Source organism: Giraffa tippelskirchi, chromosome 11, assembly GCF_054371585.1.
Source record: "Giraffa tippelskirchi isolate mGirTip1 chromosome 11, T2T-mGirTip1v1.2.pri, whole genome shotgun sequence".
Taxonomy (NCBI): domain Eukaryota; kingdom Metazoa; phylum Chordata; class Mammalia; order Artiodactyla; family Giraffidae; genus Giraffa; species Giraffa tippelskirchi.
This window is the reverse complement of record NC_137285.1, coordinates 33,802,108-33,819,194: the sequence shown is the minus strand read 5'-3', so window position 1 is coordinate 33,819,194 and position 17,087 is coordinate 33,802,108. Positions and strand designations below refer to the sequence as shown.

Sequence of the window (17,087 nt, the reverse complement as noted above, 5' to 3'; positions counted from 1 at the left end):
ATTTTACATGTAAAAAGTCTCCTGTTACTACGGTGGGTGAAAGAAGAATTTCTTGCTTTTATATGTATTAGAGAAACTTCAAGATATTGCCATTTCAGCTGAAAAGATCATGTTGAACCTAATTCCTTGACTATAAGTGATATGAAAGTAGAAAACAACTTTAAGGCAAGAATTTAGGTAACTGCCTTGTTTCCCCTATTTTATCCTGTTCTTTGTAACCTATATGCAGTATTTTGGGTTCCATCTCACCCATCAAATCCTTCCACCACATGGAACACGTAGGACCCTGGCTCTCAATAATGCCATAATCTTACCTCTCCACTCTTCCATGAGACATGACTGAAGATGGATGAAAAATATCATGACTTTGCAGATTAGTGCAATTAAATGTATTTGGACTCCACCTTCAGTTGTGTCATTTTAATCCACAGCCAATTACTGTTCTTGTGCTTACCTTGCCAATTACTGTTCTTGTGCTTACCGTTTTTATTATTATTCAGGAATATTAAAAATATTACTTAATAATTACTGTGCTGGCAATGTTGTTTAAACAATTATCATTACTTATAACCACCCTTGATTCCTTCCTTTATGTTCAAAGCTGCACTTTTTACTTCCTCCCTTTCTAACTAATTCCATGTTGCTCTAAAAATTGATTTTCTTATAGTTCTCTCCTTGTTTTGACACATTATTTTCACACAAATTAGGGTGGTAGCTCTTAACTCATACTATTTCTCTTCTATCCTCTATGTATGCTCCTTCTTAAATCTATTAAGTGCTAACTTCCACAACCTCAGTAACATAGCCATCAAGGCTACTGTTGTCATTTCCCTAACTCATTAACCACATCTTCTAAGTATCCCAGCCATAATCTCTATACGTTGGCAACATGTAATCATTTTGTTCATAAATTCACACCTTTGCCCCAAATCTCCTTTCATGATTCTCTTCTCTCCATGACTAATACTTATACAGTGCCAACTTTTTTATCCTCTGGAATCTTTTCTCCTTTCAGAACCTTAGTTAACTGGATTATGTGTTTTTTCACCATGGTGGGTACTTGTTATGTTTCAAATAGCATTCTATCATCCATGCTTGTGTGCTAAGTCACTTCAGTCGATCTGACTCTCTGCGATCCTATGGGCTGTAGTCCGCCAGGCTTCTCTGTCTATAGCATTCTCCAGGGAAGAATACTGGAGTGGGTTGCCATGCCCTCCTCCAGGGGATTTTCCTAACCCAGGGATCAAACCTACATCTCGTATGTCTCCTGCATTGTTAGCAGGTTCTTTACCTCCAGCATCACCTGGGAAGCGAGAAAGTATTAATAGTAGTCTATTATTAGATGTCTCTAAGCACAAACATATATACATACATATTCTATAACTATAATCATTTTATTTCTGAAAAATAATATTTGACTGAGACCACCTGACCTGTCTCTTGAGAAACCTGTATGCAGGTCATGAAGCAACAGTTAGAACTGGACATGGAACAACAGACTGGTTCCAAATAGGGAAAGGAATAAGTCAAGGCTGTATATTGTCACCCTGCTTATTTAATTTCTATGCAGACTACATCATGAGAAACACTGGGCTGGAAGAAGCACAAGCTGGAGTCAAGATTGCCGGGAGAAATATCAATAACCTCAGATATGCAGATGACACCAACCTTAGGGTAGAAAGTGAAGAGGAACTAACAAGCCTGTTGATGAAAGTGAAAGAGGAGAATGAAAAAGTTGGCTTAAAGCTCAACATTCATAAAACTAAGATCATGGCATCTGGTCCCATCACTTCATGGGAAATAGATGGGGAAACAGTGTCAGACTTTATTTTTTTAGACTCCAAAATCACTGCAGATGGTGCTTGCAGCCATGAAATTAAAAGACACTTGCTCCTTGGAAGGAAAGTTATGACCAACCTAGATAGCATATTAAAAAGCAGAGACATTACTTTGCCAACAAAGGTCTGTCTAGTCAAGGCTATGGTTTTTCCAGTGGTCATGTATGGATGTGAGAGTTGGATGGTAAAGAAAGCTGAGCGCCGAAGAATTGATGCTTTTGAACTGTGGTGTTGGAGAAGACTCTTGAGAGTCCCTTGGACTGCATGGAGATCCAACCAGTCCATCCTAAAGGAGATCAGTCCTAAGTGTTCACTGGAAGGACTAGATGTTGAAGCTGAAACTCCAATACTTTGGCCACCTCACACGAAGAGTTGACTCACTGGAAAAGACTCCGATGCTTGGAAGGATTGGGGGCAGGAGGTGAAGGGGACGACAGAGGATGAGATGGCTGGATGGCATCACCAACTCGATGGACTTGAGTTTGGGTTAACTCCGGAGTTGGTGATGGACAGGGAGGCCTGGCGTGCTGCAATTCATGGGGTCGCAAAGAGTCGGACACTACTGAGTGACTGAATTGAACTGAACATCAGTGAAGAATCTAATATGATTCAATCATTTGAAGACATGAGGAGGAATAGAACGTAACCTTTATCCAGTTCAATCAGTAGATTGAATCTGTGTCTGTTACCTCAAGGAAGGTTAACACCTAAAAAGCTGGAAAAAACAAAAACAAAAACAAAGAAACAAATAAAACAGACCTGTTTTTATTCCAGAAACCTAAGCTGGAGGAATTGACAGAATTCAGAGGATGAGTAAAGTTAAAGTTTTTGTACAAATTAGATATGAAATAGATTTAAATCACAGATGATGGAGGAGAGAAAAGGGAGGCTGAAGGAAATGTGTTGATGAATGTAGAGATAGTGTTTTTCATCTTAATTTTCTTTAATGTTCAAAGAACTTGATTGACCATGAGAATAAAAACTAGAATTGTATCAATAATGAACTGTGTATTCTGAACCTCAGATCAATGTTTCTCACATGCCTTGCTATTTCAGTAAACCCCCTCTAACACTGGCCCAAACCCTCAAAGAGAAAAAAAAAAATAAGACTCAAATATGAGATTAAAGATTTATACCTTATTTATAGAAGTATAGTGTTTCAGATATAGACATAATTTCATTCTTAGCAAATACATAATGCTCACTTTTTTACAAATAGTAGCTGTTCAAGATGGTTGATGGTGGTGAAAGAAGTGTGTTTTTAGAAGGAGGAGATGCATAGGAACTCTGCACATTGAATTTTTTTTCTAATTCTTTCATGGTTAAAAACATACAACATAAAATCTGCTATTCTTAACTGTTTTATGTGTACTGCTGCTGCTTAGTTGCTCAGTGGTGTCCAGTTCAGTGGTTTTAAGTACATTCATACTGTTGAGCTACCATCACCAACATTCATCTCCTGAACTCTTTTTATCTTGCAAAACTGAAATTCCATACCTATTAGACAGTAATTCCTCATTCCCCTCTCCTCTGATCCCTGTCAATTTACCATTTTACTCTATAATTTTGATTACTCTAAGAAGTTCATATAAGTGAGATCATATGGTACTTGTCTTTTCTGGAACTGATTTAAGAAACTTTTAGTACTTTCCACTCAATTTTGCTGTGAACCTAAAAACACTCTAAAAGTTAAGTTCTTTGATTAAAAGCATAAAATAAAATAATAAATCATCTTTATTTCTTTATAAATAATGATATTTCAAAATAACTTTTTCGTGTGAATTTTGAAATGAAAGATTTAAATTCCAAAAACAAAGTTCTTTTAGCAGGCATTAATTCCTATAGTTATAATAGAAATTGCTGTGTCTTTATTTCTCCCTCAATTCTCTATTAGCCATATGGCTGATCATACTCTAAAAATAAGCATTATAATGAATCTAAAGATTCAAATATACTCAAATATTCCCTTCTATTATAAAATTTGATCTTCACTTAGAATTTTTGATTTTACAATTTAATATTTTTCACCACTGTGTGAAAACATGTACATTATTTGAGAATCATCTATCTAATGCTTTAAATTTTCATAAGAAATAATGATGTTTTAAAGTTTGGGGTTTATTCCAGAGCCTGAAGTATTTCTAGTTTCACAGATGATTTAGCATATATCTTTATTTTCATTGCATAGTCTTATATAAATACTTGTCTGTTATGTTCATGAATTAATTTATTTCCTTCTTTATTATATTAGGCAGCATCACAAAGGAGAAGGGCACCTAACGTACTTAGCAAAATAAATACATTTCCATTGCTGTTGTTCAGTCGCTAAGTCATATCCAACTCTTTGCAACCCCGTGAACTGCAGCATGCCAGGCTCCTCTGTCCTGCACTATGTCCCAGAGATTGCTCAAATTCATATCTATTGAGCTGTTGGTGCTATCTAACCATCTCATCCTCTGCCACCCCTTTTCCTCTTGCCTTTGATCTTTCCCAGCTCAAGGTCTTTTCCAATGAGTCGGCTCTTTGTATCAGGTGGCCAAAGTATCGGAGCTTCAGCAACAGTGCTTCAAATGAATATTCAGGGTTGATTTTCTTTAGGATTGATTGGTTTGATCTCCTTACAGTCCAAGGGACTCTCAAGAGGCTTCTCCAGCACCTTATTTATGGTCCAACTCTCACATCCATACATGACTACTGGAAAAATCATAGCTTTGACCATACAGACATTTGTCAGCAAAGAGATATCTCTGCTTTTCAATATGCTGTCTAGGTTTATCATAGGTTTGTCACTCAAAATCTTTACTAACATTTGCTTTTAAATATCATAATTATCTAAAAGAAAATATTAAATATTTAATTTTGCCTCTGATTTATCTGTCTCTCTTTCTTTCTTTCACTCTTTATCTATGGACTATCTATCTATCATGCCAAGACATTTCTAGCTACCAATTGAAGCTATTATAGCAAGATTTCTTTGGCTTCTGACCCATTTCTATGATCTAAATAAATAACATGATGATGAAAAAAGTATTTTTATCTGGTCAAGTATTTATCAAAAATACTACTCTAAGTTCTCAATTGACTAGAGAAGATATTAATAGAAAAATATAGGCTTTTAGATGGGACTTGGAAAGGATAAAATTAATGATAAAAAACTATTTTGTACTTTGTTATCAAGGTCACAAGTTGAAGTCAGAGGTTTGAGAGTGTTGCTTAAACTCTTTCAGTGTTCTGCTGCTATAATCACAGTGCGGACATGAAATAAGAAGTAACTCCTGCCATCTTATTTAGTTTCCTCAAATCTTCTAAATTCTTGAAATGATATATCAAAACTCATTTGCACTGGCAAAAACTAATTTGTATTTAACAGAAACTATAATTTGGATGGATGCAATACAACTGAATCCCCAGCATCTTCTGTACTTATCTTTTTTTTCTTCAAATTTATTTCTTTTAAAATAAATTTGAATACAGAATACATGAAGGTGCTTGCAGAAGTCCAGTGGATTATCTGAAATAAGATGGTATTGAAAGTACCAAATTTGTTGAACTGTAAAGATGTGACCATTCAAACTGTTTCTCAGTAGTGGTGCCCCAGGCAAACTTATAGTCAAGCAGCCTTGTTTCAACCAACTTTACAAAATAGTAGCAGGAAATAAATATTCAAGTCATTAAAGTTCATGAAAAGATCCCACTATGCTCAATCTTCTGTAGGTTTGGAATATCTACTTGAACTATCACTTGCATGAAGTTTGTGAGGATCACATGTGTTTTGTTAGACTTTACAGTGTGCAACAGAAAATTTTATTTTGGATTTATTGAAGAGATTCACAATTTTTCCATACATGGAGAGCAAATGTTACTATTTTTTTAAGAAATTTTTAAATGAAACTATCTAATGGATAATTATGAGTTTACTTTTTTTTGAATATGAGGAAATTATCTAGTGGATACTGTTGAAAATTTTAGGTGCATTATTTGAAAACACACTTTTAAACACTCCAATAAACACATTTCCAAGAGCTATAATAATAACTAATGTTGTGAAAATCTGTTTTTTATCTGTTCCAATGATTCTAAGCCAATATATTTTGCATGCCAAATCCATAGTTAATGATAATTCTTTAAAGCTGTATTTATTAAAATATACATTATGCCAGGAACTTTCTGTACCTTATTTCACTTAATCCTCTCAACAACCATATGCTGCTATGATTACTATTATTACTTCCGTTTTATATATTCATTTAAATAATGCACAGTTTCTTTTATCTTCTAGTTAGATGTGGAAACTGAGGTGCAGTGACTTGAACTTGCCTAAAATCACACTTATAGTGACAGTTGGAATCGAAATAAAGGACTTTGATCTTAGAGTCCATTTTTATAAGTACTAAAAGTGCAAAGAAAAAAAAAAGAATGAGAAAATTTTAGAAAAAAAGATAGTTTAGCAAATCTAAGCTAAAAATAACTTTTCATTTTGTACAGATGATGCTCTCTATCAGTTCAGTTCAGTCACTCAGTCATGTCCAACTCTTTGCAATGCTATAGACTGCAGCACACCAGGCTTCCCTGTCCATCCTGGAGCTTTTCCAAACTTATGTCCATGGAGTCAGTGATGCCATCCAACCATCTTATCCTCTGTCGTCCCCTTCTCCTCCTACCTTCAATCTTTCCCAGCATCAGAGTCTTTTCAAATGGTCAGTTCTTCACATCAGGTGGCCAAAATATTGGAGCTTCAGCATCAGTCCTTCCAATGAATATTCAGGACTGATTTCCTTTAGGATTGACTGATTTGATCCCCTTGCAGTCCAAGGGACTCTCAAGAGTCTTCTCCAACACCACACAGTTTAAAAGCATCCGTTCTTTGGCAATCAACTTTCTTTAAGGTCCAACTCTCACATCTATGCATGACTACTGGAAAAATCATAGCTTTGACTAGATGGACCTTTGTTGGCAAAGTAATGTCTCTGCTTTTTAATATGCTGTCTAGGTTGGGCTTCCCTGATGGCTCAGAGTTTAAAGCATCTGACTGCAATGTGGGAGACCCAGGTTCGATCCCTGGGCCAGGAAGATCCCCTGGAGAAGGAAATGGCAACCCACTCCAGTATTCTTGCCTGGAGAATCTGATGGACGGAGGAGCCTGGTAGGCTACAGTCCAGGGGTCGCAAATAGTCAGACACGACTGAGCGACTTCACTTTCACTTTCAGGTTGGTCATAGCTTTTCTTCCAAGGAGCAAGCATCTGTTAATTTCATGGCTGCAGTCACCATCTGCAGTGATTTTGGAACCCAAGAAAATAAAATCTGTCACTATTTCCATTGTTTCCCCATCTATTTGCCATGAAGTGATGGGTCTGGATACCATGATCTTTGTTTTTCGAATGTTGAGTTTTAAGTCAGCCTTTCATTCTTCTCTTTCACTTTCATCAAGAGGGTCTTCAGTTCCTCTATGCTTTCTGCCAAAGTGTGGTATCATCTACATATCTGAGGTTATTGATATTTCTAAACATATTTAGAGAATGATTACTAAATATATTTCTCATATTACCTTTTATTAGAAATTGCTTTGCCAAGGATTGTTAAATGACATAATTTATTTGATGAGAGTAAATCTAAAGGTGTTTGTTTTCTCTTATCTTACCATTTGAATATTTGGCTCAAGAAGATTGCAGCCTGGCTGAGGTCAGACTAATAGCAAAGAAAAGCAAAGACTATAATCCTATTCTCTTCTCCCAAATCTGTTGTTCTTTTTTTAACAAATCAAAGTTTATATAATACTTGCATTTTTACTATAACATTATGTCCTTTGATGAGACAATTGACACCTCAAATAACTTGGCACTCTAAATCAGTTTTGCTTATGGAATAGCTCATCAAAATTTATTTCTTTTTTCCTCCTGTTGTTACTGTTTTAAATCTTTTTTCCTCCTGTTGTTACTGTTTTAAATCTAGCATCAAACTTTAATTCATACTCTGTGTATCCCTTATATCTCTTTTGAGCTCCTAACCCATTCCTCGAATATAACCTCAGCTATGCCATGACATAATATATGTGAGCCCTTACCTGATATTACCCATCTCACATGCCTTTGTGTCTCTAAATATGCCCCAAAATTGTTGCCTCTCTCCTGGGGCCCAAATCTTGCTTTATGTCCTTTGTCAGCAACTAGCAAAAATATCTGTCTGCTCTTTTGATCTATTCTGTAGCCTCTAATATAGTACTTTGCATGTAAAAATAACATATTTTACTAAAGTTTATTTCAACCTAGATCTGCTCTATTTAAGTACCTATTTGATAAAACATATATTATGTAAAACAATTGAAGAGAATTGCATCATAATTGAGAAGATCATCTTTAGAATGATGTAGAATAATTTTGCTTTACATATAGTATCTTTTGTGTTTTGTTTCAGTTCTGTTTATTTTAAAACTGAGAAATTTTTTGTAATGCCCTGAAGGCAAAGGAGCTATAAAATAATGTGCTTGCTAAATATACTTCATTATTTGGGAAACAAATGTTATTCTATTAAGTTGTGAGATGGCAGGATATAAGTACTTGAGTAAAATTCATTTAGTGTACTATCTGACAGAGTACACTTAAAAGAAATCTTTGACATGTTGATCAGAGTAAATTGATTTAATCTCAATTGATACTCAAGTTCAGCATTAGTCATGGATAATTACTGTCAGAAAGAATATGTTCTAGCTATTCATTTACATAATGTGAGCTTTCTTTTGAATTGCATATGAATTAATTAAATTTCCTTTAATTGTAGCAGCTATATGCAACACACAGCTTCTAGCTAGTGTAAGACAGTTCATTAACTTCTAGAAAATGGCCTATTGGCCATTCTAATACAAATCTCTAAACTGGAGTATAGGCAAAAAGGAAAAATTGAAGAGAGAGAATCAAGGAAAGAGACTCATTGACCTAAATATATCATAAATGACCTCATTTTTAGCAGAGCATTCCTTCTTTTTTAGAAACTGTACTGATTGGATAGTCACCTCAGTTTGTGACCAAAATGCAAAATAATATCTTGACCTTGTTGACCTTAAACTTATTTTTAGATAATTTTTTTTAAAAAAGGAAATAAAACATTTTATTGATAAATTGCAAACTATTTGATAGCAAAAAAATTGTTAGTAAGGTAGTAAATAAAAAAAAAATATTTGTAAAACTATAAAAATACAATTACATGAGTCAAATATCTGTGTTATAATGACAACCCCATTTGGACCCTAAAAGCTTGACAATAGGCCTAAGTACTGGTAGAAGTATATGGTAAAAAAATTTTCAAGATGAGATTGCTCTTTATTTTACAGTTGTTTGACACAACTATAGGTTTTCTTTTTTTAATGTGTTACATTGAACAATAAAAAAGCAATTATACAAAATTAGAAAAATTTGGCCAGTATTATATCCAACTGACAGTGAAGAAAGCTGAGCACTGCAGAATTAATGCTTTTGAACTGTGGTGTTGGAGAAGACTCTTGAGAGTCCCTTGGACTGCAACGAGATCCAATCAATCCATCCTAAAAGAGATCAATCCTGGGTGTTCATTGGAAGGACTGATGTTGAAGCTGAACCTCCAATATTTTGGCCACCTCATGTGAAGAGTTGACTCATTGGAAAAGACCCTAATGCTGGGTAGGATTAGGGGCAGGAGGAGAAGGGGATGACAGAGGATGAGATGGTTGGATGGCATCATTGACTCGATGGACATGGGTTTGGGTGGACTCCAGGAGTTGGTGATGGACAGAGAGGCCTGGCGTGCTGCAATTCTTGGGGTGGCAAAGAGTCGGACACGACTGAGCGACTGAACTGAACTGAACCTAATCAACTGTATTAATTTTATCCATATGATTTTATGTGGTTTTAATTATGACCAAAGCCATCCCAAAGAAAAAGAAAGACAAGAAGGCAAAGTGGTTGTCTGAGGAGGCTTTACAAATAGCTGAAGAACGAAGAGAAGCAAAAGGCAAGAGTGACAGGGAAAGATATAGCCAAGTGAATGCAGAGTTCCAGAGAATAATAAGGAGAGATAAGAAGATGTTCTTAAATGAACAGTGCAAAGAAATAGAGAAAAATAGAATGGAAAAGACTAGAGATATCTTTAGGAAAATTGGAGATATCAAAGGAATATTTTGTGCAATAAAAGACAGAAATTTTAAGGACCTAACAGAAGCAGAAGAGATTAAGAAGAGGTGGCAAAAATACACAGAAGAACTATACAAGAAAAGTTTTAATGACAATGATAACCACTATGGTTTGGTCAGACACCTAGAGCTGGACATTGTGGAGTATGAAATCAAGTGGGTCTTAGGAAGCATTACTATAAACAAAGCTAGTGAAGTTGATAGAATTCCAATTGAGCTATTTAAAATTTTAAAAACTGATGTTAAACTGTTGCCCTCAATATGCCAGCAATTTTGGAAAACTCAACAGTGACTTCGGGACTAAAAAAGGTCACATTTCATTCCAGTCCCAAAGAAGAACACTGTCAAAGAATGTTCGAACTACTCTGCAATGGAGCTTATTTCTCATATTAGCAACGTTATGATCAAAATTCTTCAAGCTAGGCTTCAGCAGTCATGAAGTGAGAAATTCCTAATGTACAAGCTGGGTTTTGAATAGTTAGAGGAACCAGAGATCAGATTGTCAATGTACCTTGGATATTGGAGAAAGCAAGATAAATCTAGAAAAACATCTACTTCTGTTTAATTGATTACGTTAAACTCCTTAACTGTGGATCACAACAAACTGTGGAAAATTCTTAGAGATGAGAGTACTAGACTACCTGTTTTCTGAGAAACCTGCATGTGGGTAAAGAAGTAACAGAATAGAAAAACTGCTGCTGCTGCTGCTAAGTAGCTTCAGTCGTGTCCGACTCTGTGTGACCCCATAGACAGCAGCCCACCAGGCTCCGCCGTCCCTGGGATTCTCCAGGCAAGAACACTGGAGTGGGTTGTCATTTCCTTCTCCAGTGCATGAAAGGGAAAAGTGAAAGTGAAGTCGCTCAGTCATGTCCGACTCTTAGTGACCCCATGGACTGTAGCCTACCAGGCTCCTCCGTCCATGGGATTTTCCAGGCGAGAGTACTGGAGTGGGGTGCCATTGCCTTCTCTGATAGAAAAACTAAGTGGTTTAAAATTGGGAAAGGAGTAAGACAAAGCTGTACATTGTCACTCAGTTTATTTAATTTACATTCAGAATACATCATGCAAAATTCTGGGCTGGATGAATCACAAACTGGATTAAAGATTGCTGGGAGAAATATCAGCTACCTCAGATATGCAAATGATACCACTCTAATGGCAGAAAGGAAAGAGGAACTAAAGAGCCTCTTGATGAGGGTGAAAGAGGAGAGTGAAAATTATGGCTTGAAACTCAACATTCAAAAAACTAAGATCATGAAATCTAGTCCCATCACTTCTTGGCAAATAGAAGTGGAAAAAGTGGACGCAGTGATAGATTTTATTTTCTTTGGCTCCAAAATCATTGTGGACAGTGACTACATCCATGGAATTAAAAAGAGACTTACTCCTTGGAAGGAAAGCTATGACAAACCTAGACATGGTATGAAAAAACAGAGACATCACTTTACCAGCAAAGTCTCAGATAGTCAAAGCTATGGTTTTTCCAGTAGAAAACCAGAATTGAAAGAGACGCGTGTACCCCAGTGTTCATCGCAGCACTGTTTACAATAGCCAGGACATGGAAGCAACCTAGATGTCCATCAGCAGACGAATGGATAAGGAAGCTGTGGTACATATACACAATGGAATATTACTCAGCCATTAAAAAAATACATTTGAATCAGTTCTATTGAGATGGATGAAACTGGAGCCCATTATACAGAGTGAAGTAAGCCAGAAAGAAAAACACCAATACAGTATACTAATGCATATATATGGAATTTGAAAGATGGTAATGATACCCCTATATGCGAGACAGAATAAGAGACACAGATGCATAGAACAGTCTTATGGACTCTGAGGGAGAAGGTGAGGGTGGGACGTTCTGGGACAATAGCATTGAAACCTGTATATTATCATATGTGAAACAGAACACCATTCCATGTTCGATGCATGAGACAAATGCTCAGGGCCGGGGCAATGGGATGACCCAGAGGGATGGGATGGGGAGGGAGGTGGGAGGGGGGTTCAGGATGGGGAGCACACGTAAACCCATGGCTGATTCATGTCAATGTATGGCAAAAACTACTACAATATTGTCAAGTAATTAGCCCCCAACTAAAATAAATACATTTATTAAAAAAAAATTAATGATGCCAATTCGTGGTGTTGGAGAAGATTCTTGAGAGTCTCTTGGACAGCAAAGAGATCAAACAAGGCAATCCTAAAGGAAATCAGCCCTCAGGATTCATTGGAAGGACTGATGCTGAAGCCAGAGCTCCAATAATTTACCTGGTGCAAAGAGCCAACTTATCGGAAAAGACCCTGATACTGGAAAAGATTGAAGGCAAAAGCAGAAAGGGGTGACAGAAGATGAGAGGGTTAGAGAGCATCATTGACTCAATGGGCATGAATTCCGGAGATAGAGGAGGAGAGAGGAACTTGGCTTGCTATAGTCCATGTGGTTGCAAAAAGTGGGTCACGACTTAGAGACTGAACATCAACAATAATGACATAAACTTCCCATTTTTAAACTCAAGAACATTTCATAAGTGTTTTCTTAGTCTTTTTGTTTTTATTTATTTTATCTAGCAACTAGGATTTCATTAAGTCAAACACCCAAAAATTTGATCACAGAAACAAAATTATCATCATCACTTGGAAAATTAGAAATGTAGTTTGGAGTTCAATTCCATATCTACTTAGTCAGAAACTCTAAACTCAAGGTTCAGTCTATTCTATGAAACTTCTCTAGGCCATTATAAGATGTCAAACTCAAGAAGTATGGCTTTAAATTTATTTTCCAAAATATACTAAATATTTCAGAGTCATTATCAGTTATTTAAAATAATATTATATTGGAAAGCTTGGTTCAATAAATTATATTTTTCTTATTTTTTGTTATAAATGTCTTTGAATATTTTCTCAAAAATTTTAGTATGGTATTAGAGTGTAATTAATATAAAGTTGCTTTCAAGGAGATTTGTTCCAATTTACACTGGTATCAAAAATATAAACTATTTCTTAAATAATACTTCTGATGGTGTTGGTCTTTTTTTTAATTTCAATTTTTCTAAATTCCACTTGCAATTACCTGTATTGTGAAAACAAAAATACCTCAAGCTTTTATCGGAGAAGGCAATGGCAACCCACTCCAGTACTCTTGCCTGGAAAATCCCATAGACAGAGGAGCCCTGTAGGCTGCAGTCCATGGGGTTACTAAGAGTCGGACAGGACTGAGCGACTTCACTTTCACTTTTCACTTTGATGCATTGGAGAAGGCAATGTCATCCCACTCCAGTGTTCTTGCCTGGAGAATCCCAGGGATGGGGGAGCCTGGTGGGCTGCCGTCTATGGGGTCGCACAGAGTTGGACACAACTAAAGCGACTTAGCAGCAGTAGCAGCAAGCTTTTATTTATAAAAACTAATAAATTGATGATTTAAATGCTTATTTGTGTATCTCTTTTTGTGAATATTTGTTTCTAAAAAATAGTAAATTAACTTTTAAATGGAGTTTTACATGTGCTGAGACTTTTTTCAAATGAAATATAGTTGATTTGCAATGTTATATTAGTTTCAGGTGCACAGCATTGAGAAATCTATATTTTTATATTTACTTACATCAAGGTATTAATTTATTCTCTGATGATGCTGTTTTTATTTTTTTTAATCCTTTTTAATATAAATTTATTTATTTTAATTGAAGGCTAATTACTTTACAATATTGTATTGGGTTTGCCATATTGACATGGATCCACCATGGGTATACATGTGTTCCCCATCCTGAACCCCCTCTCACCTTCCTCCCTATCCCATCCCTCTGGGTCATCCCAGTGTACCAGCCCTGAGCACCCTGTCTCATGCATCAAGCCTGGACTGGTGATCTGTTTCACATATGATAATAAACAAGTTTCAATGCCATTGTTTTTAAATATAATGTTATACATATGTATTCCAGCTCTTATAATGTGTCGATTAATCTCATTGTTTCCTTTTTAATTTTCTATCTGGATGATCTGTCCATGATAACAGATTGATAAAAGTATAAAGTCCCCTATAATTATTTTATTGTTGTCAATTTCTTCCTTTATTTCTGTTTATTGTTGCTTTATATATTTAAGCACTCATATTAGTTGAATTTATATTTAAAATGTTATACCTTCTTATTGTATTGATTCCTTTATCCTTATATGTCTTCCTTTGTCTTTTATTATAAACTTTGTTTTAAAGTCCACTTTAAAATAGAAAGCCTATCCAGCATATTTTTGTTTCTGTTTCCATGGAATATATTTTTCCATACCTCACTTTCAGTTTTTTTTGTGTGTTTAGCTCTAAACTGATTATCTTGTAAGCAGCATAGATGGGTCTTGTTTATACTGTTGTTGTCCTTGTTTTTAACTCAATCTGTTCTCCTTTATATTTTGATTGGACTATTTAGTCTATTGACATTTAAAGCGATTATTGATATGCATGTAATTACTGCCATTTTGTTATGTATTTTAAGAATTTTGCTTTTGCTTTAGTTCCTTTTTTTTCTTTGTCTCTTTGATGTTTTTCTTCAGTGTTATATTTGTGTTCTGTTCTGTCTAGTTTGTGTATATTTATTTTTTGTGTATATTTATTTATTGTAGGTTTTTGTTTTGTGATTATCATAAAGCTCATATATGTTGACCTATAACTATATCTACTTGATTCACCCTTATAGTCATTTAAATATAAATGTGTTCTTAAACTTGTATATTTTTTATTCCCTACATACATATTATACTTCTTGAGTTCATATTTTACTTCTTAATGTCTATCCCTAACTGTTTATTGTAACTATAGTTGATTTTATGACTTTGGTCTTTTAACTTTTATACTACATTATTTAAGTGCTAGATCCACAGCCTTTACTATGTACTTGACTTTTCTATTGGGGATTTTAACACCCTGTAATTTCTTATTGCCATTTCTTTTTCACTTAAATGAGACTTCAATACTTCTTGTAAGGTCAGTTTAATGTTGATCAATTCTTTTAGCGTTTGCGTGTCTAAGGAGTTCTTTACCTCTCCTTCAATTCTGAATGATAACCTTGCTGGGTAGAGTATCTTGGGTTACAGGTTTTTCCTTTCACCACTTTGAATATATGCCATTCCATTCTTGCCTGAAAAGTTTCTTCAGAGATATGAGCTGATAACCTTATGAGGCTCCCCTTCTGTGTGACTCTGCATTTCTCTTTGCCATTTACATCTCTGTGGGTATTTTTGGGTTCATCTTGTTTGGGGTCCCCTGTGCTTCCTGATCTGGATATCTGTTTCTTTCCTCAGGTTCAGAAAATTTTCAGCCATAATTACACCAAATAGCGTAGGGCTGAATTTGGTGAGCCAAAACCGGAGGCATATGCAAGTCAGGGCATCTTCTTTGCTCAATAACTGTTGCTGTCCTGACTGGGGCAATGTTGGTACCCAACAGGCTAAAGCAGAAGCTCTGAGGGATCTGGTTTCTCCTTGGTCCACGTTGATTTGGGATATGATCAGCACCTGAGTGCTTGGGGTTGCCTTCTGTGTTGACTTCACTTTTTCCCAGTGATGCACACTTTTTTAGAGGCTGGCTTGGGGTTGCAAAGGCAGTACCACACCACTGAACTGACCCTGTCCCCTCTCAAGTATGCATAGGCTGGCATGAGACTCATGAGCTGGCAATGACTGCTTTCACGCTGGTCAGAGGCAGGGCTGGGGTCTGAACTGGATCCTTTCCTCCAAATGTTTGCTCTTTCATTGCTTAGTAGGGAATAGGAACAAGATGAGCTAGAGCAGGAGGTCATGCAGGCTGCGGATGGGCAGGGGAAGTCTTGGCAGGCTGACCAGAGCCTCAAGCAGTTTCAATCTGCTGCCTCCATGTAACCAGGAGTAAGTCTGTGTGTCCATTCTTTAAGTGGGGAGTCTAAGTTTTTGACAGCCCTCTGGTAAGCCCCACTGGTTTTCAAACAAGCTAAGAGAGCTAACCTTCCTGTTGGACCCCTGGGCTGGGGTACCTAATATGTAGCTTGAATCCCTTGCTCCCCAGGGAGAATTCCCCAAACCTGTGATATCCATCCATTCTTCTTCTGTATTCTCAGATAGGGATGTGGGTTCATGACTGGTCCCTGCTCCTTCATTCCTATCTGATGCCTTGTGGATCTTTGTTTATAGCTGTGGTGTAGAAGAGTTCTTCTGCTGGTCCCAGGTAGATTTCAGCAATAGTCTTTCTAATGTATATTTAGTTTGATGTGTTTGTGGTGGATGGTGAGCCCAGGTGCCTCCTAATCTGCTATCTTGATCTCTCCCTCACAAGCCCTTTAATCTTGATAACCCTTTGAGGATATGCTATAATCCCCATTTTTCAGATGAGGAAACCAAGTTATAGATGTGTTAGGTACCCAACCAAGGTATGGTTCCATGGAGTGTAGAATCCCAGACTCCTCTGTTCATTGGATTTTTCCAGGCAGGAATACTGTAGTGGTTTGCCATTTCCTCCTCCAGGGAATGTTCCTGATCCATTGAAACCACATCTCCTTAATTGCAGGCAGATACTTTACCATTGTGTCACAGGGTTTACAACCTCTCAAAACTTTATTTTTTGCCATGTATGTGTCAGCAGTGGTAAATTTATCTACACACATTTATGCATATGTGTATATGTGAATATATATTATTCCTTGATATATATATTTTTCTCTCTTTCTATATATATTTATATAGATAGATACATAGACATATATGTACACTGTACTTTTTTTTTTTCAGTCACATAATGTTCTCAGATTTACCTATAAAAGCCTAAGAATGAAATTGCTGTTTGGTTTTACTGCAAGACTGCTAGATTCTCCTATGTTTTTGAGGCAGATGTAGATTGTTACAAGTAACAACATAATAAAATTCTTCAGGATTTGTTCATTTAGTCATGAAACGTATCAGTGATCACCAAGTGGCAAAGGTCAAAACAAGAAAGGATCAGATGTTAGAATCCAAAAAGTTTTCAAGACACTTTTTCTCATTCCTATTCTCAACTATTTCCCATTGTACATACATACATTTCCTTTCTCCCACCAGAATTCTGCTAATGTAAAAGTTGGCATTTGTTAAATA

General features: G+C 36.1%; 1 protein-coding gene across 5 annotated transcripts in view; it reads left to right on the top strand.

Annotated features, from left to right (window-relative positions):
- Window positions 1–17,087, top strand: part of FSTL5 (follistatin like 5) — a 780,511-nt gene that overhangs the window by 244,890 nt on the left and 518,534 nt on the right. The gene's annotated exons all lie outside the window — the stretch shown is intronic.